The sequence below is a fragment of the Panthera onca genome, chromosome F2 (genome assembly GCF_046562875.1).
Source record: "Panthera onca isolate mPanOnc1 chromosome F2, mPanOnc1 haplotype 2, whole genome shotgun sequence".
In the NCBI taxonomy this organism is placed as follows: domain Eukaryota; kingdom Metazoa; phylum Chordata; class Mammalia; order Carnivora; family Felidae; genus Panthera; species Panthera onca.
Genome location: NC_138356.1, coordinates 68,482,122 through 68,508,771, shown reverse-complemented (window position 1 = coordinate 68,508,771; position 26,650 = coordinate 68,482,122). Strand labels below are relative to the sequence as shown.

Sequence of the window (26,650 nt, the reverse complement as noted above, 5' to 3'; positions counted from 1 at the left end):
GAACTCACATCACAAAGAGCACCAATGTAGCACGAGCCAAGGAACTGTGACCACGGCCAGTCGTTCCACCACAGTCAGGCGCCCTTGTGTGTAGGTGTTATAGGCGTGCTTGTGTTACATGCATGCCTGCCTCTCTTTAGACCAGAAGCCCCTTAGAGATGGGTTTCCAGATCTTCTTCACCTTTGTGTCTCCACTGCCTACCACGGGGCCTGGAACAAATCTATTTCACCTTCAAGAGCCCTCAAAGCCATCCATCTCTGTCACCACCACCTCCACCCTGGTTCAAAGGATTGTCAGGTCTCACCTGGCCCCTGCCACTGCCCCCTGAGTGCTGAGGGGGTGGTTAACATTTACGAGGCATTGGGAAGGAGTCTGCATCCGCTGGAGCAAGAAAACAAGGCAAGTGGTGAAGAACACTGAGCACTTGGGAGGGAGAGTTGGAGGCTTCTACTCATATAGGGGAACAGGGCCGAAAGGGAAGTTTGGGAAGTGCTCAATGAGGGGCCAGCTCCCGCAGAGCAGGCCGCCCCTACCCAGAGGCCACCTTGTTTATGCAATGATCGGCTCATGCTGAAACTCAGGAGGCTGCCATCTGCCCTCAGAGCAGGCCCAGAAGCCACTTTCCTCTTTGCTTCACTGACTCCAGGTTCGTTTTTTCTTTAAAAAAAAAGTTTGGCAAGGGATGTTGTCCCAAAAATTTTAAGTGGTTTGGTTTTCGTTCTTTTTCCTGACTTTTTTTTTTTTTTTTTTTTTTGATTGCATACAACTTCAAACAGTGGCGTCATTTACAGGCTCCAGGCGGCCTCCTGCCAGGGGGTCCCATGCTGAGCTCTGGCCGCTGCCACGCTGACCCTCAGACCGCAGCTCTCCTCTGAGGGCGGGTCACGTGGCACCTGAGGGCTCAGTGGCCTCGGAGTGACAGTGTGGGCTAGCTAGAACTCTGATTTTCTATTTTAAACTCATCCGCTGTTATTAGATGGTACATTTTTCTCTCTCTTCCCAATGTGTCCCCAAGATTCTCAGTGTTAAGCTCCATGAGCCTAACCCTCCCACTCTTGATTCCTTATTCTGGGAGATGTCATAAATAAGCCTGGCCAAAGTCTGCTGTCCTTAGACATGTAGTAACAAGGCTTTTCTACCCTCCCGGATTCTTGGAATTAGGGCGCTTCATGTTAAGACAATATTTTGGGGAGGAGATACCTTAAACCCTAGAAGTCGTTTGCACTAGAGTATTAACTGGTCTTTTTAACAGATCTGAAAGCAGTTGCTAGATGGAGAAGGTGAAAAGGATGAGACTTCTAGGAGTTACGAGTGGGATGAAATACCACAGAGGGCGAGAAAAGAGTGGGAAGAGGGGATGGCCACACACTGAAAATGAACTTCCCCTCTGACACGAATTTGCCTTGTGCTAGGACCATGCCAAAGCTTTACTCCAAAAGGTTATCATCAGAGAGACCACCTTATTATTTGAGCTTTATCTTTATTTACTTTACCTAACAAATTTTATATAGCACATCTGTGTGCTAGGGGCTATCTCTTTACAAGTGTAATCTAATTGAAGCCTCACAGCAATCATATTGTATACATATTATTACCATCCCCATATTACAGACGAGGAAACTGAGGTACAGAAAAGTTAAGTAATATACAGGATGTCACACAGCCCCTAACGGGCAAAGCTGGAATTCGAATCCAGGCAGTCTGACCCCAAAGTCCATGCTAATAACCTCTGAGCTGTAAAAGCAAATGAACACAAAGCCATTGGTATAATTTTATTTTATTTTGGGGGGCAAGTAAATGAGCAAACTCTTGTGATGAGTAAGTCATTTCCACATTCAAGTGGAAAGGCATTCTCAAGACTGTCAGAACCAGTAATCAGAGAGTGGCTTATGAAATTGATGATGACATTGATTAATTCACCTTTTTGACTCATTCATCAGGTATCACCAAGCATCCTCTACGCCTTCGGCCGGACACTGAGTGGACAATCATTAGTAAGACAGTCGTGGCCCTGCCTGCTCAGAGCTTACCACCTGGACAGCATGCAGGCCTCAGCTCGTAATTATAATATAGATGGCAGGTGACAGGTGGCAGGTGTGGGCCATCCCAGAGAGTCCTGGGATGCAGAGGGGAAGGTTTAGAGGATTGACATCTATGCTGAGCCCTCAGAAATGAGCAGGAGTCAGCCAGATGACAAGGCAGGGCCGACGGAACCAAGCAGTGGAAAAAGCACACACAAAGTCCCAGTGTTGATAGAAAGCAGGATGGTTGGGAAAACAGAAAGGTGAGTGAGGCTGGTGGGGGCAGAGAGAGTGCGAAGGAGAGGCTGGGGGCTAAAGACGGACAGGCATCAGGGCCATCAGGGCCAGACGTCACAGAGCCACGTGGACCTCAATGTAGAGTTGAGGCTGACCCTGATATCAAAAGGGAGCGGCTTAAGGAGTTTTTAGGGCAGGGAGGGCCAGGTAGAGATTTGAGCAGGAGAGGATTTGTAGGCAGTGGTGGCTTCCAATGACTGTGGGGGGCAAAAGACACACCCCTCCCCTAAAATGGGCCTCTGGATCTGTGAGTTGATTACAGAAGACTACGCCTGATCACCACAAGTTATCATATGCTTTCACTCATGTGAAAGTTGAGAGACTTAACAGAAGACCATCGGGGAAGGGAAGGAAAAGTAAGTTACAAACAGAGAGGGAGGCAGACCCTAAGAGACTCTTAAATACAGAGAGCAAACTGAAGGTTGAAGGCGGTGGGGGTTGGGGGGGCCGGGAAAATGGGTGATGGGCATTGAGGAGGGCACTCGGGAGGAGCACTGAGTGTTGTATGTAAGCGATGAATCACGGGAATCTACTCCCAAAGCCAAGACTACACTGTATACACTGTATGTTAGCTAACTTGACAATAAATGATTTAAAAAAATAAATACATACAAAAAAATACAACAGTTTACCTGAGACATCCTGCTTCTCCTTGAAACAACACAGACTTGGCAGAGAAAACACGCCCATAAAAGAAAGAATCTGCAGTTATGAGAGAAGCCAAACTAAAGAGTCTCTGTGATTACAGACTAAAAGATAAGGGTAAACTTTCATTTCCCCAAGCCCCACCAGGACAGGACAAAAATGAAGACAAATGGGGACGTGTTACAGAAACTAAGTGATGCTAGTGGCTTGCCCCACCCCCACCAGGGTGTCCTGGAACCTTGGTCCCTCCTCTCAGATTCAGGGAGGCCTTGGCATGTCTCCTGTGCACAAGACAGTTCTCCCCTTAATTCGGGGATGTCTGTTCACCCACCCACTCACCTTGTGCTTCTAGTAATGTCCCTGGTGGCCTCCACCAGTCTCGAAGGCCACTCACTCTCCTGCCAGTATTTCCTATGCTCCTGCTTCCTGTCCACGGACCCAGTCTGCTTCCTAGCACCCCCTCTCTTCCACACTCCCAGGCACAAAGCCTCTGATGCAGCCACAAAGCCACGCAAACATGTCGCCTTAGATCCTTGGAAACCTGTAGGCTCAGCCCCTCTACTTCCTCGGCGAGCTTATTTTGAGTGCTTGCCAAATGCTGGGCACTGGAGACACAGGGATGAATAAAACCCACTCCTGCCCTTGAAGAGAGCCCAGCCTCATAGAGGAGGGGAGACCTCTTATGTTGGGCTCAACCTTTTGAAGACTTTTTTAAAGCCTGACACTCAGGCACTGGCACAAGTAGAATGTGCCCAGGTGATGGTCAGGGGAAAGCATTCCAGGAAGAGGACGCACACAGGGTCCGGTCTCAGCCTTCTCTGCCATGAGGGCAACTCTCCACCATTAGTGCAAAAGAGAGCCCGGCACTCCACTCCGCCTTGAGCTGAGAGAGAGTAACAGTAACGGTAAGAATAATAGTAACTTACTATGTTCTAGACCAGCTCTGTTCAATAGAATTTTCTGTGATGGAAACATTCTCTATCTGTGTTGCCCAATATACCAGCCACTAACCGCATGTGGTTCTAGACCAGCCACTTGAAATGTGGCTAGTGCAATCGATTTTTGCTTTAAAAGTGAATTTTTAATTTTAGATCATTTTTTTTTATTTTAGTTCATTTAAATAGCCACATGTGACTAGTGGCTGCTGTATTAGACAGCATGGTACAAGATATTGTGCTAAGTCCTTTACGGGTAAGAAATCAATTCTAACAAAGAACAATGAGATAAGCATGATTATCACCTCCATTTTACAGTTATAGAAACTGAGGCCCAGAGAAGTTAGAGAATTTGTCCATGTTACTCAGTAAGTGTGGAGCCAAGATTCAGATCCCAGAGACTAAGCCTCAAAAAGAAGAGATAGTCCTTCAGGGAGCCTGGGTGGCTTAGTCAGTTAAGCGTCCGACTTGTGACTTTGGTTCAGGTCATGATCTCCCAGTTTGTGGGATGGCGCTTCCCATAGGACTCCCTGCTGATGGCAAGGAGCCTGCTTGGGATTCTCTGCCTCCCTCTCTCTGCCCCTCCTCCGCTTGCAGACTTTTGTGCTCTCTCGCTTTCTCTCAAAATAAATAAATAAGCTTTAAAAAAAGAAGAAAAAATAGTTCCTTCATTGTACCTTCATTCATTGATTCATTGATTCATTGATTCATTCATTCATTCATTCATTCATTCATTCCAGAGACCCATAGTTGTGCCCGTTGTGAGTCATGTACTGGGCGATGTGGTGGGGATATAGCCATAAATGAGATTCGACCCTTGGCCAGAGGGAGCAGACAATCTAAAGAGGGAAGACAGACAAACTAAAGGAAACGTCCACACCAAGAGACAGCTGCCATGTGCAAGGTCAGGTCACAGTGCTAGGGAGTCCTCAGCTGGGACCATTAACCCAGCGTGGGGACGCTGGGGAGTGGGGAGCTCTTGAAGATGAGCAAGCCTTCTGTATTCGCAAACAGAAGCCTCGGCCAGGTCTCCCCACTCCTTTCCCGGTGCCCCCTCCCAGGATGAGGACTGCCTGAGAAGAAAGAGGTGGACAGAGCCAGGGAGAGATAAGGTCACCCCTCTCTCGTGAAGCTCATGGGACTTCAGCAAATCAAAACCTCCTGTGACATGCCTTCAGCTGTCTAAATTGCCCATTGGTAAATCATTCAGACTGTGGCCTCCAGAACTTTCCAAGATTTGCAGCTTCCAGGGCCTAACCCAGTGTTCAATTAATAATAGGCCTGCAACAAAGGCATGGAGCTTTAGCTTCAGCGAGACCCCATTCAAGTCCCAGCTCCACTATGCAGTGGCCTGGTGGCCTTAGGCAAACCTTTTTTTAGCTCTCTGAGCCTCAGACTCCTCATTTGAAAAACTGGGATAATAACATTTATTTTCCAGGTTTGTTATGAGGATTAAATGTGGATGAAGCCCCCGATAATTTGTAGGCTTTTAACAGATAACTACTGTTATTATTAAAACTACCACTGATTAAAGGCGCCTGGGTGGCTCAGTCAGTTAAGTGTCCGACTTTGGCTCAGGTCACGATCTCGCGGTCCATGAGTTCGAGCCCCGCGTCGGGCTCTGTGCCGACGGCTCGAAGCCTGGAGCCTGCTTCGGATTCTGTGTCTCCCTCTCTCTCTGCCCCTCCCCTGCTCTCTGTCTCCCTCTCTTTCTCTCTCTCTCTCTCGCTCAAAACTAACTAAACATTAAACAAAATTTTAAATTACCATCAATTAAAGGTAAAAGCAGACCATGTCCCCTTGCTCCCCGGTCCTTCCCACCAGGACACTGAGGCAAAGGGAGAAAAAACCCCGAGCGTGGAAATTGGCTGAGTGTGTGGAGACCCAGAGTTCCTGAGCTCGATCACTCACTTGTGTAAAATTGGATGGGGTAAATCCTCACTCTGGGTCTCAGTTTCCTCATCTGTAAAATAAGAATACTGGCCTACACCTGGCGATCTTACGAGCAAATGCCTACTAGAACAGGGCAGGGACAAAACAAAAATGAACTAAGGGAACCTGATGTGGGAGCATTGGCCATCCACTTGCTGCTGACACTTGCCAAATGGAAATGCTGGCCTACCGTTCCCAGACGTTCTGATTTTCATCAGAAGGTGGACATCTGGATGTTTTGTGACAAATCTTGAATTATAAAAAATAGTAACTCTTTGCCCCTTTTAATCCTATCAAACACTATAAAGTTAACTAAAGCAGGTCTTCGAGCCAAGGCTAATGCAGCGGCTGCCATTTTGGTATCTGTAGGCCAGATAACCTCTGAGGGCCTCTCAGTCCTGAGGGGCTGTGATTCTACCCCCACCCCCAATTCTGCTGCCCCCTTTGCCTGTTTCTGAGAAAACACATCTTTCAGGTCCCCTTTTCAGTTCCTTCCTCCACGTGCGTCACAAACCTACGAGGTGTCGGAGGGTGCCCCGCTGAGGGCCAGGACTCCTAGAACCCTACAGAAATGCGTCCTGGCAAGTTCTTGCATTTCCAGCAGCCTCTGCACCTCTCAGTTCCTGGTTCCAGTTTGTGATGATTGATTTCCTACGCTGACCTCACTCCTCACTTCACCAAATGGAAAGGGTTGATGAAATAATGGTCTCGGCCCCAGGAGAGCAGGTGTCACAACCAAGGCTGAGCCAACAACCAGGGTGAATTAAGAGCCATCAACCTGCCAGGCACTGTGGAAAGCATGTTAGTAGGTGTTCACTTAATCTTTGTGGCAAACCTAGAAGGCACATGCTGTTACCATCATTTCACAGGTGAGAACAGAGGTTCCCAGAGAATAAGTAACCCGCTCAAGGTCAACCAGCTAGTAAGCGGCACTGCTGAGACCCAGGGGGTCTAGCTGCAGACCCCCATGCTTGTAAGCGATGTTCCCTCTGATGCTGAATTGCATCATCAGCCCCCTCCTAACCCTTCACAGGCTCCCCAGTCCAATCAGGAGGAAGTCCATCCTCCGCGGCTGGGTCTGTCTGATCCAGTCCTGTCCTGCTGGCCGGCATCCTGCCTCCCTCCCTCCCTTTGCGGAATCACGTGGGTCTCTGTGCCGTTGTACGTTCCGACCTTTCTGCCTAAGATGCTCTTCCCTCTGGTCCCTAATTGGCGAGTACGACGACTGACCCTTCAAAGCGTCTTCTCTGTGAGGTCATCCTGGGCTTCCTGCATCTGCATGGTATATATATTTCATCACTGTAGGGCTCTCACTAGACAAGTGTCACTGTATATTTGCCTCCTCCAGAAGACTAGAAGCTCCTTGAGGGCAGGGCTAGGGCTTACTCATCTAGACCTGACAACATAGCAGGCTCTGTACACACTGCCCAGGATGACCTGCTCTGAACCCCTCCCCTTGTCCTGCCTGCACTGCTTTCCCATCGGGTTTAGCCTGGCCCCAGACACCACAGCTGGAGGACACTGCCATTGCATCTGCCGGTGGTGTTACCCGGTCTCAGTTTACTAGGGCTGTCACAACAAGGGACCACAGACCAGGTGGCTTAAACAACAGAAATGTATTTTCTCACAGTTCAAGAGGCTAGGAGTCCAAGGCCAAGGTCTTGGCAGGTGGATTTCCTCTGAGGCCTCCGTCCTTGGCTTTAGATGGGCATCTTCTCCTGGTGTCTCCACATGGCTTTCCTTCTGTGTATGTCTGTGTCCTAGACTCTTCTTCATATAAGGACGCTAGTCGGGTTGGATTAGAACCCATCCCAAATACCTCATTTCACCTTAATGACCTCTTCAAAGGATCTGTCTCCATATACAGTCCCATTCTGAAGTTAAGACTTCAACATCTGGATGAAGGTTGGGGAGACACAATTCAGGCCATAACAGACCCCATTTTCCCTCCTTCCTCCTGCTTCCTGAGGAAGAATCATTAAACATCAGTCTAGGAGAGCCCTTCATGGGCTTCCAGCCCAACCTTTGCATTTCACAAATGGGGAAACTGAGTCCCATAGAGGGAAAATAGCTTGCCACCAAAATCACCCAGTATATTACATCGAAGCTTCTGACCACTGACACAGGGGTCTTCCTGTGATCCCCACATCCATTTATAAACACCATTTTTGCTATTTTGAGAACCCCTCTCACCTACCAAGGCAGAGCAGAAAGTAGGCTCATGGAGTCAAGAGAGACTCCCTGCCAGTCACACTCCTCCAGCGCCCTGCTCGGTGAAGATCGGGCCAATGTCCACACCTCACCTGAAGCCCAGGCCTCTAAAGTTGTTCCCAGCCACCTGCAAGGGGTCCACAGCTGCCCTGATCACCCGGGCTTGGCCTCAGAGCTCCCAGAAAGGGAGTCTGATCGAAATAGCAAGTATTTGATTTTCTCCTTCCAGTTTAGAGTGTCCATTTAAAAGGTCCTCTTGCCATCCCACATGCTCTGTCTCAACAGCAAAGGCTCCCCAGGACCTGAGAGCCACCTCCACTGTCCTGGGGACCTGAGGAACAGCCCCTGAATCCCCCTGTCCTACGGTCACTTCAAGCCTGCACAGCCCAGTAAAATCACAGCTCACGTCTGTGTAGCCTAGTCCTGTCCAGAGCTACCCTCAGTGCTTCCACACCGACAGAACTCAAAGCCCTCTCATGGCTCCCCGTGCCTGCAAAAGAACGTTTGTCCTTCTCAAATTGCTTGGGTTCAAATCCTTTCTGTAGCACTTTCTAGCTATGCAATCTTAGAAAAGTTAAGCAGCCTCTCTGTGGGGCATAACAGTCAGACTTTCCTTATAGAACTATGTATATTAAATTAGTTCAGGGCCCCTGGGTGGCTCAGTCAGTTAAGCATCCAACTTCGGCTCAGGTCACGATCTCGTGCTCTGTGAGTTCGAGCCCCGCGTTGGGCTCTCTGTGTTATCGCAGAGGGCACTCTGTATCCTCTATCACCCCCTCTCTCTCTCTGATGACTCTTTCTCTCTCTCTCAAAAATAAGCATTTAAAAGACTTAGTTCACCAGTGCACAGCACACGGAGTAGTGCCTAGGATATATTCAGCCCAATGTAAGTATTTATGAAATACCTATATCCATGCCCCCCACTCCACCCAGCACACCCAATACAACCACAACCAGCTTCTTAAGCACCTACAACGTACAAGGCACAGTTCCTGGCAGGTGAGGGCTTATGGATGCACGTGTACTTGATAAGGGCCCTGAAGGGCAGGGAGAAATTCCTGGGGGTGTGTGTGTGGGGGAGGGGCAGCTAGAGTAATCCAAGTAAAGGGAAGGTTGTGAGCAGAGTCAGGGTGGCTTAAGAGTCCGTGGTGTTCAGCAAACACTGGGTGTGGCTAAAGCTCTGAACAGAAGGTGAGGTTGCGGGACCTGAGGCTGAACGGACAAGAGACCAAATTTTAGAGGAGTGGGGGTGCTGGGGCGACGGGCCTTGGGGATGTGGAGCCCTTAGCCCAGGAAGGTACCACGCATGTGCCCCTCACCGGGCCTTGCGTCTCCTGGTCCTGTCCCCGCTCACCCTGCCACATTTCAACTCTGTCCCAGCTGAGCACTAGGCCCGGGACACAAAACTGCATAGGGTGCATGTAGTCTCTGCTCTAGAAAGGAGCACAGAGTCAAGAGGGAGAGAGGGCAACTAATTAGCCAATTCGAGTATGGCGGAAAGGAAAAATGAGACCATAAGTGGGGAGCAGCTCCAGCTGCATGCGGGAGGTCAGGGAGGACTTTCCAGAAGACAGGACACGTGAGCAGTGTGGTGAAGGACACCTGAGCTTTTGCAATGGGGTAAGGTAAGGAATGTTCCAGTTAGTGAGAAGGCACCAGAGCGTGAACTGTAGCCTGGCACGGCCGGAGCAAAGGGCACATCGGGGCCAAGAGGCAAGGGCCAGGGCTTTGGGGGAGAAGTGACCAGAGCCAGCAGGGTCTTGGGGGACAGGCTCAGGAAATGTACCATCATCCAGGAATTAATGGGCTCCAGAAATGGACTTTGGGGAGGGGAAGGGCGTAAACAGAGCCACATTTTAGAGCAAACCCTGTCAGCTCCCCAGCATTAGAGCCTGAGACCAGAAAGTGGGTGCGGGTGGTTTGTTTGTGAGGTGATCCCAGGAAGCAGCAGTGACAGCGCGAGGAGAGTGAGTTGGGGTTGGGGGGTAAGACCCCCCCCCCCCTTATAAGAGGTGTGTTATTGAACTAGTTACCTCTGTGAACAGCAGAACTCAGTCCTGCTGGGGAGCCTCTGAGAAACCATTAATGACCTTCACGTTGTCACCAACCTGCAGTCCCCACTGCTCGCAGATTGCCTCGGGAGGCATTAATTCTCTTTCCACCCATTGCTCTTCTAGGCACAGAGTCTGACTGACCTTCCACTGACTGTGGTTTTGAACAAGCCCTGCACGTTTGAAATAGGACAGGCCCAGCGTGCGCAAACCGTCCTCACTGTTGCGCTGGAATCAGGTGGCCCCAGGGAGGCGTTTCTGGGACGCAGAAACATCTGCAGCTCTGCCCCCGGGTATAAGATGCAGCGGTGAGAATTACGCTCTGTTGAAAATAACAGGAAAACAAAAAATAATAGTAGCTTGATCAAGTTAGACATTTAATTCACCCTCGCATTGAAGAAGTCCAGAAATAGAGGCTTGTGGCCGGTACACTTCATGCAGGGTATTCTTCCGGTTGTGGAAGGCCATTGTCCAAATGGCCCAAGGTAGCTGTTAGAGCTCCAGCCACCAGAACCATGTCCCAGGAGGCAGAATAGAGCCAGGAACGAGCAAGGCACCCTCTCCATTTTAAGGAAACCGTCTAGCGCCGCCACATAATACTTCACTTACATCTTCTCTGCCAGAACTTAGGCACATAGTCATTCCTAGCTGTAGAAGCCTGCCACACGTTGTCTTTGATGCTCTATCTGGCCAGCAGATCATTGGCCACGTACCTAACTGAAAGTTGGCATTCTTCAGCTAAGACGGGAGAGAGAATGGACCTTAAGAGGCAGCTAGGAGCCCCTGCCATGAGGCTGTGAGAAAGGAACGAGGAGGTTAATTTGGAAGCAGTTGTCATAATCCAGGGAGCGATGAGAGGGGTCCAAGCACAGGGAGTCAGTGGGTGGGGCGGAAAGGACCTGTGTGTGTGTCAAATGTCTGGGTGTGGATTTGGCAGGACGTGGTGAGGGGTGTAGAAGGGAAAGCAAGGGCAGAAGTCAGGAATGAATCCCAGGCCCTGACTTGGATGACAAGATGAGTGAAGACGCCATCTACGCAGGAAGGAAATGTGGGAAGATAAACAGTTTGGGAAAGGGCCATGTCCCCTGTGGACATGCTGAGTCCGTGATGCCGGAAGGACGTTTAGAGATGTCCAGTAAGTAGACAGTTGGGTGGCCAGGTGGTCAGGACAGAAGTCTTGGCACCAGATAGCAATTTCAGGCCATCAGCCATTGGAACAGAGGAGCCCTTGGGGTAATACATGGAGAAAAGGGAAAGGGGCTCAGACAGCATAGCAGGCCAATGTCAGAGTGTAAGGAGCACGGGAGGCTGGCCTTTGTGAACTGCATCAGAGGGCAGGAAGAGAGTCCAGGCTATTTATACCCCTGGCTGGCTGGGCCCCTCTGTCGCAGGCCCCTCTTGTAGCTATAGTCTTTGGGTTCTGATAACCACTTGGCTTTCCCTTTAAACCTGGAGCAGCTAATGGCTCCCTGATATTATTCACACTAGAGTGTTCACCATTTCTGTTGCATTCTCCTAATCCGTCCATACTTTTGTAAATAGTGCCTTCATTATACTCTCCTTAACTAGATAGATGATAGATAGATAGATAGATAGATAGAATAAATGGATGGATGGATGGATGGATGGATGGGGTGGATAGTAGATAGGTAGGTTACAAGCGAAGATGAATTCACAAGGCAAACCAGGAAGTGACAGCGGGGGAGGCAGGAGGAGAACTGCAAGTCAAAGGAGAAGTGAGCTCAGTGTCAAAAATGACCCCCACATTTGTTAAGAGAAGGGCTATGAGACATCGATTGGATTTGCCGCAAGAAGGTCACTGATGACCTTGGCGAGAGCAGTTCCATGTTGTGGGAGAAGTGAGACTGCAATGAGTGGGGCTGGAGAAATGAGCGGGAGATGAGGAAGTGGGGACAACTGCTTTCTCCCTCCTCTCCCTCTAAAAAGCCTGGCTCAAAAGTCACCTCCTCCAAAAACTTTCTCTGAACCTCTGTTCTTCCTCTGTGCTCCCTGAGCATCCAGTACGCCATTTGCCACAAATCAATGGCTGAGCTCCCAGGGTAGGGTTCCATGACTCAGGACGTACACAATGTCATGGAAAGAGCACTGGACTTAGAGTCTAGAAACATGGCCTCAAAGCCTAAAACACCATCCGGCTACCTCCTCCAAGCTCCTGAGAAGGAAGCACATCCTGTCTGACTTGGCCAGGAACAGGTTTTAGGGCTCTGTCTGTCCAGTGCTCACTGCCCAACACCATGGAAGTTGTGGCCATAGTGGCCTCCTAGTAGGTCAGCATCCAGTAAAAGACCACAGGCCCGCCCTACCACTGCCCCCATCTGCTTCCTTAGCCATGAGAAAATGTAGGAGCATCCAACGGTCATGGACAACCCTCCTTCCCACCATCTCTAGGACTGGTCGAAGTCAAAGGTAATCTCTGTTGCAAAATAATACCCAAGCTGCTCCGGGGGTCTCAGCAAGGAGCCCAGCTGCTCCCACCTAACCAGTCTAGGCTGTCACTGCCCAGACCTGTCACTTCAGGGTGAGTCAGCTCAGCCCTGTCTGACCACTGAGGCCAACACGCCAGCCAGGACTCCATCACTAGCAGAAAGAATTATCTAGAGCCGACCACAAAACTGACCTTTATAAGCCACTTCCTGTGTGGGAGGCGCTGTTCTACAATGGTACTTTTCTCACCTCAGCCCTACAATAGCTCTATGAGATATGTGCTATTTCTAACCCACCTTATGAACTAGGGATCCAGAAAAGACCAATCCCTGGAGTCATTTGACATCTTCAGATCCAAATCTCTCTTATGGCAAAATTATGAAAGAATGAGCATGGCAATCAACACTTCCTTGGCACCTCGTATATGCCAGGAGCATTGTCCTATTTTTTTGAGCCTTAACAACTACTCCTGGCAAGGGCATATTTTATGGGTGAGCAGACTGAGCCTTGGAGAGAGTAAGGGTTGCCCGGCAGGTCAGGGCGACCTCTCCTGCTTAATCTGCTTGAATTTTCTCGACTCTGGGAGGCAGGTAATGTTATCCCCATTACACAGATGAGAAATCTAAGGCCTAGGAAAGTTAGAATGACTCGTCTGAGGTTGCTATGTGTTTATGGGATCTGAGGGCTGGGAGTTGGGGGGAGAGGAAGGAATATAAAGGGAGACCTAGGATTCAAAGCGAGGTTTCAGACTTTGCAGACTGATAATAGGCAGGGAAGCCAGAGAAGGCTCTTCTCTGCCCCTCACTTGTGCCACAGCCTCGGTGGCTTTTACATCCTCTGCCTCTGTGCCTTTGGTGCAGCTGCCCCTCTGCCAGCCTCAGTACCCAGCCGTGACACAGGGAAATGCCAGGGGTAGGAATTTCAGCCACTCTAAGGGGACCGTTCCCGGTCGAATCCCCTGACCTCCTCGCTGTCAGTGGAGAAAGGGAAGAAGAGAGACGGGCAGGATGCCACTGACATCTCACCTTTCCTGCTCCGCTCTGCCCTGGCAGGGCTGCTGCTCTGAGCTCACGTGTGGGGTGCGGTGGACAACGGATGGGTTGGCTTCTTGGAAAGTGATTCATTCCCCTTTCACAGAAAAGAAGCAGACTTTCTTGTTTTCTAGGCCCAAATCAAGGTCACCCTTGTGCAATCATGCCCTTTGAGTTTCCTGGGTGATACTTAATCTGGAAATCTCTGCGAGACCTCAAACCTGTCCACTCTCCTGCTCGGTAGCACTGACAGTCCCAGCTCAGGGCCGTCCCCCAGGCCCTGCCTGCAGAGAGACGCCTTCAGGCCCCCCACTCAGGATCCTGAGGACCAGCCCTATCCCCAACCTGTAATGACAGGAAGGCAGCACCTTGGTGGCTTTGACCAGACACCTCCCCACCTTCCCAACACTGAGAGTGGCCTGTTCCCAGGGAGGGGAGGGTGTCTGCCTCACCTGGGGGAAACATTTGGGGAGTCGTTCCAGACAGTATTTAAATACACCCAAATGCTTTGGGGCGGCCATCCTAGTAGTAAAGTGTAGTGGGGGAACGTGAACAAACAGATCGGAGTTGGACAGATGTGGATTCAAATTGTGACTCCAGCAGGTTGCTGGAGACTTTGGGGACCCTCCCCCTCGGAGCCTCTGTGTTCTCATCTGTAACACAGAGCGGATTGTCATGAGCGATGAATGCTGATGCGGTAATGTCTCTCAGGGCTGTGGGAAAACTGAAGAAAACAGCATGTGAGAAAATGCCCGGCATCATGTTCAAGCCCCATTGCCCATTTTATGGGGCTACTTCATGAAATGTGACCCTGAAGCCTCCCACGAGCCCCGCACCCCAGACTCCGCATCTCCAGCACCCCATAACTCCCGCCTTGAACTATGGGTGTGGGTCTTTCCGGACTCCCATTGTTGGCAACTCTATCTTTCATCCCTGGGACAAATGTCTTTTTCCACGACATCAAATTCTTTTCCAGGATCATAAATAAGCCTTTGAAAAAGAATTTCTCATTGTCGGGTCATGTCTCAAGGACTGAGAGCCTGGGCTCTTTCTGCAGTGCTGACGCTTGTCCTCTACAGGGCTGGAGAGGTCCAGGATCCTGTCCAGAAAGAAGGTTCGGCTGGCGTCCGGGTCTGCACAAAGGGGTCCGCCAGATGCCAGCTAGAGCCATACATGCTTATGAACTCTGGTTCATAAACTTGGCAAATTTTAGCAAAGACCACACAACACCTCAAGACCCCGTTGACTGATGGCCGTGGAGTCTACGGGGATGTTTGGCCCACCAGATCTGGACCTCAAATGTAAAAACATGGAGAAATCAGCCCTTAGGATTATTCCATCCCAAAGGAAGCAGCAAGATATAGTTCGGAGCAGGTATACAGCTGGCTGGGCTCACAGAGCTACTGTGAAGTGAAGCCAGGGTGAACCTCCCTTTTTCATTCTATCTGCCTCCACAGGCACCCCACCTGGGGTCCAATTCGGCCCACAAGATTTCACTGTTCTTGCACTGGACCCTAGACACCAGAGAAATCAATGACTTTTGTACAATTTTACATTCAATCTTATGTTCCAATTGACAAACACTGGGACCCTCGACATCGGAAGAACCAGAGAAGCTTTTTTAGAAGGCGGATGCCTTGGCCCCACCCCAGACCCACAGGCTAAGAATTTCCCAGGGGGCTTCCAAGGACGTCTGTTCCTGAGAAGGGCGGTTCTGATGTGGAGCCAGGGCCGGGAACCACCAGGTCTAAAATTAATCATAGGAAATGAATAATAAGCACCTACTAGGTGCCAAGCAGGGTCGCTGTGGCTAACTTCGCCACAATCCTGCAAAGTGGGCTTTCTCAGCTCCGCTTTCTGTAAGGAAGGGAACGCTACAAGAGGCCAAGGGGCTTCCCAAGACACACCATTGGTAAGAGGCAGAACGAGGGTTTGAATCTGGGTCTTTCTGATTTCAAAGCCCTCTCTTACCTGCACTCCTTATGTGCGGTCCTACTGTGTGAGAGCCCTGTGCTAGCAGATCCTGGGGATAGGGGATGAGTCAGACTGGAGCCTGGTCTAGGAGCTCACACCTGAATGGGGGTGGCTGATACCTAAATAGTTTAACTTGCATACAAAGCTGCCTGAGAAGAATAAACAGTGGTTCCAAGGGCTAGGAGAGTCCTGTGGCCGTGCGGTGGGGACACCTGGGGAAACCAAGAAAAGCTTCTTGGAAAAGGTGACATTTGAGCTGGGTTTTCAATGCCACCATAGGTATTGCCATCTATCACAGAATGTGCCAAGCTCTGTGCTTGATCCAGAAGCAGGGAAGGTAAACAAGACATGGTCCCCACCCTCACAATGCTGGCGCCCTAGCATTCTGCCTTTTCTCCCATTTTCTCTGCCGGCCCTCCTGTCTCTCCGCCCTCCCTCTTCCCCTGCCCCCATCTCTCTGCTCCTTTGGTGCCCCGGCACCCCTTGGTCTTGCACAGCAAGCCAGGCCTTCTTGGTTGTCCAGGAAATGGGGCGCTTCAGGCCCAGAAGGGGCACGTGGGCCCCACCCTGGCCAGGGGACAAGGAGGTGAGCTTCAGAGCCATGGAGTGAGTCACCTTGCACAGACACCTAAGCAGTGGGGATGATAAGACACACTTCCCTGGGAAGTTGGGGAGAGGGATGAGATAGGAAGGGAAAGTGCTTTGAGCTTCTCCGAAGAAAGAACCCATAAACAGATCCAAGGTATTATTACCACAGTCATTACCTGCCTCAATTAAAGGGGTATGCATCTAACTACGTGAGGAATCATTAACTCGTTCTGCAACCCACACATGGCTGTATTTTTAATATAATTTCATTTTTATTATTAACAGATAAGACCGTGAAATATTCTGGGAGTCATTCTGACATGTTAATACTCCCCTTTGGCCTGGGTGGGGTGTCCTCCCTCCCACAGGGCTAGGAAAGAGTCCAGCCCAGGGAAAAGAGGCTGAGCCTCCCTTGACACTCCAGCTCCCCAGCCCCAGATTCTCGTCAAAGAAGCTTGGAATCATCTCTTGGTCCCTGATCCCATCGTCCAGATTGCCCTTCCTCCTGGCCCTCCATGCCTTTCCCTGCTTCAACACGTCTACCAAAACCTGCCCGACTTACCCTTCCATGGTGGGCAAGGAGAATTAGCAAACTCCTACTGGGAGCCGGGCATTGGGGGACCAAAGATCAGTTAGACACAGTCCTTGCCTCCGAGCGGGTAAGGGCACCAGGCTGGTTCACTCATTCACCCAGCTAGCTGTGAGTACTGGGCTCTGTGCCCAGTACTCAGCACGGTAGGTGAATGACACATGTCCCCACCCAAGGAAACATACTTGTGAGGGGAGACAGAGCCCAAACAGCCACAGAAATACCTATCCGTGTGTGCTGTAACAAAGCAAGGCCCCCAAGCGCTGGGGAGACTCAATGGAAGAGTTAAATCTGCCTTAGAGTCGGACTGGCAGGAGTGTGCATGGAAGATTCTCCAAAGGAAACAAGACATGAGCTAGGCCTCAGGGTGCTGAGGGAAGGAAGGGCATTGCAGGCTGAGGGAACAGCATGAGCAAGACAGAAATCCACGTTCGGGGATGGGGGGCGTCCACTATGGCTGGGGAGGTGAGGCAGTTCGGAGAAGGGATAGAAATGATGCAGATGTAGAGTGGGGGGGCCATTGGGAAGGGCTTGGGCGGCCATGACTGTACCCACGGGTAGCATTTACAGAACCAACATGAGCCAGGCCAGGGCAAGGCACGTTCCTAGTGACAGCTTTGTAAACCCTCACAGCTGCCCTAGGAGGCACTGCCGTCACTACTCAAGACCCCGGGTTGGGGACACACAAGCTTCCCAGCTAGGGGGAGGAAAAGCAGGCTCCGAAACACCCTGGCGTTTAATGCCCAATAAGGACTTCGATGGAGGGTGGAAGGGGGATTTTAGTCCGAGGGAAGGAGAGCCACAAGCTCCTTGGGATAAAGCGATGGGGTAACTGGGGGACATAGGGTAACTGGGGGGCATCGACCCCTTGAAGCGGGCAATGGAGGAAGAAGATGTAATGGGTGGGGGAGGGAGGGCACAGGAAGGAAGAGGCCCCCAGGGAGGGCCGAGCAAGCACAGCGCAGAGTGCAATCACAAAAGGCCAAGCTGGAAACAACCTTACAGAAAATCTTCGGGTGGGGTAGGACATTCCCTTCCTAAAAGATTTGCCAAGCTGCCACACTGTTACGCTTTCTGCACCCTAACGCAAGCCAATAGCATCTCCTGCTTAGACTGCTTTAGATGAAGTCCAAATTCCCTATCATAGCCCACAAGGTTCTGCGTGACCTCTTTCCGGCCTGACCCACCCCTGCTCCCCACCTCCTCACCCCTGTCTTGTTCACCCACTCCTCCCTCTGCCCCTCTCTGCACCCTGACCACACAGGACTTGTCCAAGTGTCGCGCAAGCGCCTGGCTCTCTCTGCTCCTGGAGCTTCATGCTTGGAATAGTTCTTGCCATTCCTCCCACCCTTTCCTGTCCCCCAGGCTGACCTGCCCACTTATCATTTCGGGTTCAGCCTTCCCTGACCCTCCTCCTCCCACCCCTGCCTATCCCACCCTCCGTGACACGCTGGTCTTTTCCAGATGATGCTTTTTCACTTGTGATAGTTGTTCACGATCTGGCTCTGCACACGTTCATAAGTCAGACGTGCTCACTGCTCTGCTCCCCGAGGCTGAAACGGTGCCCGGCATGGAACAGGGCTCATGAAGTAGTTTTGGGTGAATGAGTGAGTCAACAAGAATAATAATGAGCAAATGAAAGTGCGCACAACCCTACCTCGTGTTTACCTTGTGCTGTACTCTTGCCTGGATCATCTCCTCTTTTCTTGCCTGCGGCCCCCCCTCGGTCCCACTGGCTTCGAGAAGGCCTCCTCTGTATCTGTAACATGAGGGGAGATGCTTCTGTCTGCTGTTGGCTTCGAGAAGGCCTCCTCTGTATGTGTAACATGAGGGGAGATGCCTCTGTCTGCTGTAGGGCATGTGGTCTGAACATCACGGTGCTTAGGTAAACCCACCACAGCTTGTGGTCACACTCAGGCATGTGTGAATCTTGCCTTCCTTGCTAGGAGATGGCTCGCCACGGCCTGACGCTGCTATATACCAAAACGGGCACCAGAAAAGGGAGGTGAGGGGTTCACATGCCTGAAAGTGAGCTCAGCCACCAGAAGGGGATGACTCATCGTAAAGGGGTTTGAACATGACATAGCATCATATAAATGTAGCCGAGCCTCCTTTCCTTTCCTGCACTGACTGAACACGCCCTGCACAAAAGGATCTGAGTTAGGTCCGTACGGCAGAGGGACAAGAAGGCTCTGATCTCTGGGTACCAAGAGTTGGTGACCTGGTTGCAATGTCAAGACGTGATCCTAAGCAATCACCATATAAGACCATCAGCTAAGTGCCCCAGAGAACCCCACCTCCAGAATTCCGTGTCTTTCTCATTGAATGATACCGAAGTCTGGCCCCGCACCCACGAGCACTTGGGTACTCAGTTCCCTTTCTCACCGGGGGGTGTTCTCTTCCACAGCAACATCCTCACCGGACCTCCTACTTGCATTTCCTGTTTCATCTGCTCTGGTGGGGAGAGAGAGCATGTGTGGGTCCGTGTGTGTTACAGTGAGCTTGCCCCAGACGAAGTGCACGTTGTCACAACCATTCCCGGGTTGTCTGCAGAACGTGCCGTCTCCTGTGCCTCGGAATGGTTTAGGAGTGCTTCCCCTCAACAGCCTGCCTCCAGCAAATTCACCCAGTTGGGTAACGTGGCCAGACGGCCACGGAGAGGGTAAATGCTAGCCCCTGGGGTCCGGAGGTTTCCATGAGTACTTGGAAGTCTGTCAGCACACTTTTAAGATCCTTCGGGGGCTCCTGGGTGGCTCCGTCGGTTGAGCGTTCGACTTCAGATCAGGTCACGATCGCACAGTTCTTGGGTTCGAGCCCCGCGTCGGGCTCTGTGCTGACAGCTCAGAGCCTGGAGCCGGGCTCTGTGCTGATTCTGTGTGTGTGTGTGTGTGTGTGTGTGTGTGTGTGTCTGCCTCTCTGCCCCTCCCCCCCACTCATGCTCTGTCTCTGAAAAATAAATAAACGTTAAAAAAAATTTTAAAAAAAAGATCCTTTAATAGTAAAGGTAAAGTGTTTTCGATATGTATATGGAGAGAGGTCCCTGAAACCACGGGACAATAGATGAGTCGGGTAAGGTGACTCTTGGCACTCTTCGGGGACTGAGACTTGGGAGTTGCCAAAGTTTGTCAAATTTTACCACCCCCACCTTGAGCTGCCTGGATGATGAAATATTCTGAAGAATTTGAATTGCTTACACCGGTGAGCTGAGCTAAAACCCAGCACCCAGCCTACCTCCTATGTGACCACAAAGGACAACTGGTAGGACTTGCTGAGCCCCCCACCAACACTTTACAGACCAGAGTGCAGCACCCCCTCCCCTCCCCGCCCCCGCCCCTCACCCTCCAATGCCGCCAGCATCGGGATGAGTTACTTCACATATTAGCTGGCAAATGAAATGCCAGGTGGAAGCAAAGTGTTGAAACAAAAATAGATGCATCCCCACCCCGAGGCGTGATGAAACACTTGGAAGGAGCCTCCACAGGCACTTGGCACCTGCAAGGGAGGGCAAGGGAGGTGGGCGCTGGGGCTGAGGACTCCCGGCCAAGGTTTGCACTTGAACTTGAGCATGCCATGTCTGGTGGCAGAGAGGCAGAGAATGGGGTGAGAAGGGGACTTTGGATTAGTGCAGCCGCATGGGGGAGAGCACAACCAAGGCAGAATTTGGCAAATAGATTCAGCCTTTGGTAGCCTTAGACAGTCTGCTTTCTGGCTAAGTATTCCGACCTGATCCTGGCAGGCCTGATAATTCCCTAAGACGTCAGTGCTAGCAGAAATCAGGAAGAGAGGTCTGGTCACGGAATGGGGAAGAGGCAGAGACAAAGGAGGTGAGGAGGGAGCGAGAAGGGGAAAGAGGGAGAGAGGGAAGGCTAGAGGAAGGGGCAAAGGGAGGAAGGAGAAAGACAAGCAGGGGGAGGGAGGGGAGCTAATGGAATGAAACTTACGGGATTGTATCTGTAATATTTCTGACCTGAAATATTCAGAGATCCCAGGAGTTTGAAAAAATGTTCCCAATGAACGGAACGGTGTGTGTGAATATACGTGCAGGTATATACATATCTGGTGTGTGCGTCCACACAACTGTGGGTATATTTGTGCGCGTGTGTGTTTGTGTGCGAGCACAAGTGCATGTGTGAGAATATGTGCGTTGGCATGGTACGTGAGTGTATTGTGTGTGAGAGGGCATGTAAGTGTGTGTGCATGTGTGTGCATATTTGAGGGTCTGTCTGTCTGTGCATCATCTCAGATTGAAAACAGCTCTGGAATAAAGCCTCCGTAAAGGAGGGATCTTATCCTGATGGGCTATGGGCCAGCCGCGTGACCTTGAGCAAGGCCTCTTCTCTCACACGTTCTAACTCCCAAAGCAATGCCTGGTACATAATAATAACTCAATGAATATTACTTAAACGAGCAACTGTTATTTAAGGATAATGCTGCCTATTTCTTTGGACTGGGGAAATGACAAAATGAGAGAACATATGCATAATCACTCTTACTCTCTCGGTGCTTGGCACATAATAGAAGCTCAATAATTGTTAGCCTTACCCCTCCCCAAATTCAGGTTTTATCCCGTTGGCAGGAGGAGGTCGAGGAAGGAAATGAGGTATAAGGTCATTTGTCTTGTGCTACCCGCTTCCGTGGGCTGAATACCACTGACCACATTCCTTTATTTTTATTTTAATTCCAGTATAGGTAAAATACATGTTTTATTAATTTCAGGTATATAATATAGTGACGTGGCAATTCTCTACACTACTCAGGGCCCATCATAATGAGTGTACTCTTAATCCCCATCACCCATTTCACCCATGCCCACCCACCTCCCCTTTGGGATGGAGCAAACATCTGTTTGTTCTCTATAGTTAAGAGTCTGTGTTTTGGTTTGTCTTTTTTTTTCTTTGTTCATTTGTTTTGTTTCTTTAATTCCACATATGAGTGTAGTCTATGGTATTTGTCTTTCTCTGACTAACTTATTTCACTCAACATTATGCTCTCTATCCATATCCCAATAGGTGCAAATGGCAAGATTTTACTCTTTTTTATGGCTGAATAATATTCCATTATCTATATACATTTTCCTTATCCACTCATCTATTGGTGGACATTTAGGCTGCTTCCATAATTTGGCTACTGTAAATAATGCTGCTGTAAACCTAGGGGTGCCTGTATCCCTTTGAATTAGTGCTTTTGTATTCTTTGGGTAAAAACGCAGTAGTATGGGAGGGGTTCTAATTGTTAACTTTTTGAAAAATCTTCATGCTGTTTTCCAGAGTGGCTTCACCAGTTTGCATTCCCGCCAACGGTAAAAGAGGGTTCCTTTTTCTCTACATCATGGCCAACACCTGTTGTTTCTTGTGTTGTTATTTTAGCCATTCAGACAGCTGTGAGGTGATATCTCACTGTAGTTTTGATTTGCAACTCCCTATCGGTAAATGACGATGAACATCTTTTCATGCGTCTGGATCTCTTCTTTGGAGAAATTTCCATTCATGTCTTCTGCCCAATTTTAAATTTGATTATTTGGGATTTTTTTGCTGTTGAGTTATATAAGTTCTCTATACATCTTGGATGCTAACGCTTTTTCGGATATGTCATTTGCAAATATCTTCTCCATTCCCTAGGTTGCCTTTTAGATGTGTTGATTATTTCCTTCACTGTGTAGGAGCTTTCTTGATGTAGTCCCGAAGTTTATATTTGTTTTTATTTCCCTTGCCTCGGGAGACATATCTAGAAAAATGTTGCTACGGCCAATGCCAGAGAAATTACTACCTGTGCTCTCTTCTAGGATTTTTGTGGTTTCAGACACTGGCCATGTTCTTGAGCCAATTTCCAGAGGCTTCTGAGTTCTCATTATGTTATATATTAGCTAGGCCTCTTCTTCCTGCTCTCAGTCAAAGATTGACAGCAATTCATTTGCAAGAATTAAACGCAAGACTGAATTTTAATGACTCAGAAATTTGAAGCCAACTTTGCTTGCAGTGACCTTTAGGGAAAGGAAGCCTAGTAAGTGACCTGGTACCTGACCTTCCATCTGGTGGTATACTTGTAGGTCATGATCTTGCAAGATAGGAATTACTATCCTCATTATGCAGTTAAAGTGACAAAAGCTTGGAGAGGTCAAGTGACTGGCCCAGGGCCACCCTACTCACTCCAGGGTACCAGAGCTGTCTCCAAGCCCCACAGATGATCTTCAGAAGCTTCTGGCAGGTAAAATCTCTTCACTCAGGCAGACAGAAATGAGGGCTCTTAGGTTCTGAACCCACAAACATCTCAAAATCTCTGACTCGTCAGCCCTGGTTGAGTATTGGCAGATAGAGCCAGGGCCATGTGGCAATCAGAAAACTAGTCAGGTGGGACTGGAACGGTGCCTCCGAGGTATTTCACAAACACGGGGAACAAACACATTGGTGTCGCAATCCTGGCCACCCGGAGCTGCCGCGTTGGCTGTTTTTTGAGCATGGACTGTGGATAAGGAGTTTGAGGGCTGAGGGCGCTAGGAGTCCTAGGTGGGCGGCCATCTTGGAGACTGCATCAGCCCTCATGGGACAGCTCTTCAGTCCCCAGACCCCTTACAGTTATAGCCAGACAGGACTGCTCCTTCTAAAGTGCCAAGAGCCACTCCAGACCCCTTAGCAAGGCACCTGAGGTCTTCCCTGGCCCAGAAGTAGTAACCTGTATTTATATCTTCTCCAACTACTCTGACAGACACGAAGACCCAGACTCAGCAGCCTTCTGACTGGGTCCCAAACATACCTTTTTCGTCACCACCTCCATGCCCAGGAAACAGACGATCCCCTGCCCTCAAAAGAGCTATTCATCTTGTAACCCTAAAAACAAAAGTTAATTAAGACCAAATCTCTTTTAACATTTCACAATGCCCTCTGGGATCATTAGGATAGCTGATACGAACTGCTCCATAAACTCAGAGCCCAAATATGGTTACATTCCACTTATTGTTCCCATTCATCTCTTAAGCACATATCTGCATTAAAAGCAGAAAGTCCGGTATCTTCCTCTGGAGATTTCCTCCCTTCCCAACGAATTGTCCCAAAGCCCTGGGGACAGGCTAAGTAAAAACAAAAATGAGTCCTCGCACATACCGGACAGAGAGGAACTGGAATCTGTTCGGTTTAGAACTTCCAGAGATTCTCTCTGTCACACATTCCTGACAGCACACAATGTCCCTGCTGAAACTCACGCCTACACAATCTCTTGGATACATACGAAGGTGGAACCAAGCCCCTGACCAGCAGCCGGGGGCTTCGTGTAGAGCTCTTAGAGGATGATTCTTCCAATTCTTTTTCTCATACTTAGTTATTTCCCAGGGCACAAGAAGACAGCAGGAACCCTCTAACAGGACTGATTCCACTTTGCACCCCAACCAAATCCCTTTTCCCTGCCTCACAAGCACTGCGGGAACACCTCTCTCTCTCTCTCTCTCTCTCTCTCTCTCTCTCTCTCTCATAAGTTTATTTATTTTGAGAGCGAGAGAGAACACAAGTGGAGGAGGAACAGAGAGGGAGAGAATCCCAGGCAGGCTCTGCACCATCAGCACAGAGCCCGATGTGGAAGTCGAACTCACGAACTGTGAGATCACCACCTGAGCCAAAATCAAGAGCCGGGTGCTTAACCGACTGAGCCACCCAGGTACCCCAACACCTGCTCTCTTTTAAATACCCAGAAAGAGAAACACCTTTTCATGCCCTTCCCTCAAGAGCATGAGGGCTACTTGCTCTGCACCTGTCCTTCTCAGGGAAGCTGGCCCTGGTGCCTTTCTTTTCCATCCTGCACCCTGATGTGACTGGCAACTTCCTCATGAAAGAGGAGGACAAAGGCCCAAGTTAAATCTCCAGCAGGGCACCTCCTGTTAGCACACCTGTGACATGTACAGTAAATTTTAGGGCATAGCCAGAGGATAGTAATTACATTTGGGAAGGGCCTACTGTCTGCCAGGCACTTTGACACATAGGATCTTTAATCCCACAACACAGAGTGCAGCGCTTTCCAGAGGAGGAAAATGAGGCAGAGTGCTGACAGACCCAAAGCTAGACAACTGTAAGGTGCTTTAGCCCTCTCTCCTTGCCTGGAGAGGCCCCTACTTGCCCCCACCCACAAGGGTTACCGCAAATGAGGCCCAACTAAAAGAAACAGCCTGAGCAGCTTGAAAGAGATAAAGGAATCCCAGAAAAGAAGCCCAAAAGGCTGTGTGAGGCCAGAGAGTGGCTGTTACCTTGGGGGAAGAGAGGTAAGGAATGGTTCATTATAGCCCTTAGAACATAGCTTGGCACATAGTAGGTGCTCTGTTGACAGATAGACAGAAGATAGTGATATCGTTTTTTAAATATATTATCATTGTAAATGATATAATGGATATCTGCTCTGAATGCTGCTTTAGCACCTGCTCTGTGCCCAGACCGGAACAGACCAGTGGAGCCCAAGAGATGATGCCAGCACAAAACCTCATCTCTGAGCTTACCGTGAAGGAGAAGACTCCTTTCTCAATTATTCTACCTCAACATTAGAGAAGAAATATGATATCAAAAAACTACAGAAAGGGTGAGAAGAAAGCCCAGGGGGAGAAAAATGTTAACTTCCATCTGGAGAGGCTCAGGAAGGCTTCCTGGAGGAGTGAGCACTTTAGCTGGGCCTCGGAATACATATAACAGAAACGATAACAGTAATCCATTACCTACTCTTGACCACTTGCTGTGTGGCAGATACTATATAAACCCTTCTCATATACGCTGTCTTATTTCATTCTTCCAATAAAATCTACGAGGCAGATACTATTGTTATACGCTGTATACCGGTGAGGACACTGAGATAATAATGACAAACCGGTAACGGTCGAAGCAAGGATCGAATCCCAAGTTTACCTGGGACTTATCTACCAGGTCAGACGCGAGGCTGGGACAGAAAGGGAGAGAGGGATACCTCCTCCAGCGGAAGGATTCTTCTGAGGTGGACTTCCCCCATGAAGGCAGGAAATGAGCACATGCAGAGGGGCAAGAGGGTGAAGTCTCTTCCTGCTTGAGAGGCAGAATCTCCTTGCCCACTAGTAAACAGCACAGTGAGGAGCAAACCGTGACAAATGAAAGAAGACACTGGTTGCTTGCACAACAATTAGAGAGAAGTTGGGATTGTTTGCTCCAAACTTCCCCAAGTATGAGCGTGGGAAGAGGGGGAATGGACCAAAGGGCTCGTGTCCCACTAATGAGAGCTATCACTTACTAGGCGTGCAACATATACAAGGCTTTTGTAAGCATTATCTCACTGTAATTTTCCTAGAAACACTCTAATAATCACAGATAATATCCATTGATTGTGAATCATGTGCCAGACGTTGTTCAAGAAGCTTCTATATGTTTAAACTAATTGGATCCTGGGGCGCCTGGGTGGCTCTGTCGGTTAAGCGCCTGACTCCAGCTCAGGTCATGATCTCGCGGCTTGTGGGTTCTGTGCTGACAGCTGGGAGCCTGGGAACTGCTTCCGATTCTGTGTGTCTCCCTCTCTCTCTGCCCATCCCCTGCTCGTGTTCTCTCTCTCTCAAAAAAATAAAAATAAACATTTTTTTTTTTTTTTTAATATATGAAATTTACTGTCAAATTGGTTTCCATACAACACCCAGTGCTCATCCCAAAAGGTGCCCTCCTCAATACCCATCACCCACCCTGCCCTCCCTCCCACCCCCCATCAACCCTCAGTTTGTTCTCAGTTTTTAACAGTCTCTAATGCTTTGGCTCTCTCCCACTCTAACCTCTTTTTTTTTTTTTTTTTTTTTTTTTTTTTCCTTCCCCTCCCCCATGGGTTTCTGTTATGTTTCTCAGGATCCACATAAGAGTGAAACCATATGGTATCTGTCTTTCTCTGTATGGCTTATTTCACTTAGCATCACACTCTCCAGTTCCATCCATGTTGCTACAAAAGGCCATA

The 26,650-nt window shown here is 49.5% G+C and overlaps 1 long non-coding RNA gene across 1 annotated transcript; it reads right to left on the bottom strand.

Annotated features, from left to right (window-relative positions):
- Positions 1–9,020: 9,020 nt before the first annotated feature.
- Positions 9,021–26,241, bottom strand: LOC132664507 (uncharacterized). The gene is made up of 3 exons (XR_013553341.1): positions 23,471–26,241; positions 18,389–18,479; positions 9,021–10,415 (listed from the first exon to the last, which is right to left on the bottom strand). It is a non-coding gene; the product is annotated as an uncharacterized LOC132664507 (long non-coding RNA).
- Between the last annotated feature and the right edge of the window lie 409 nt (positions 26,242–26,650).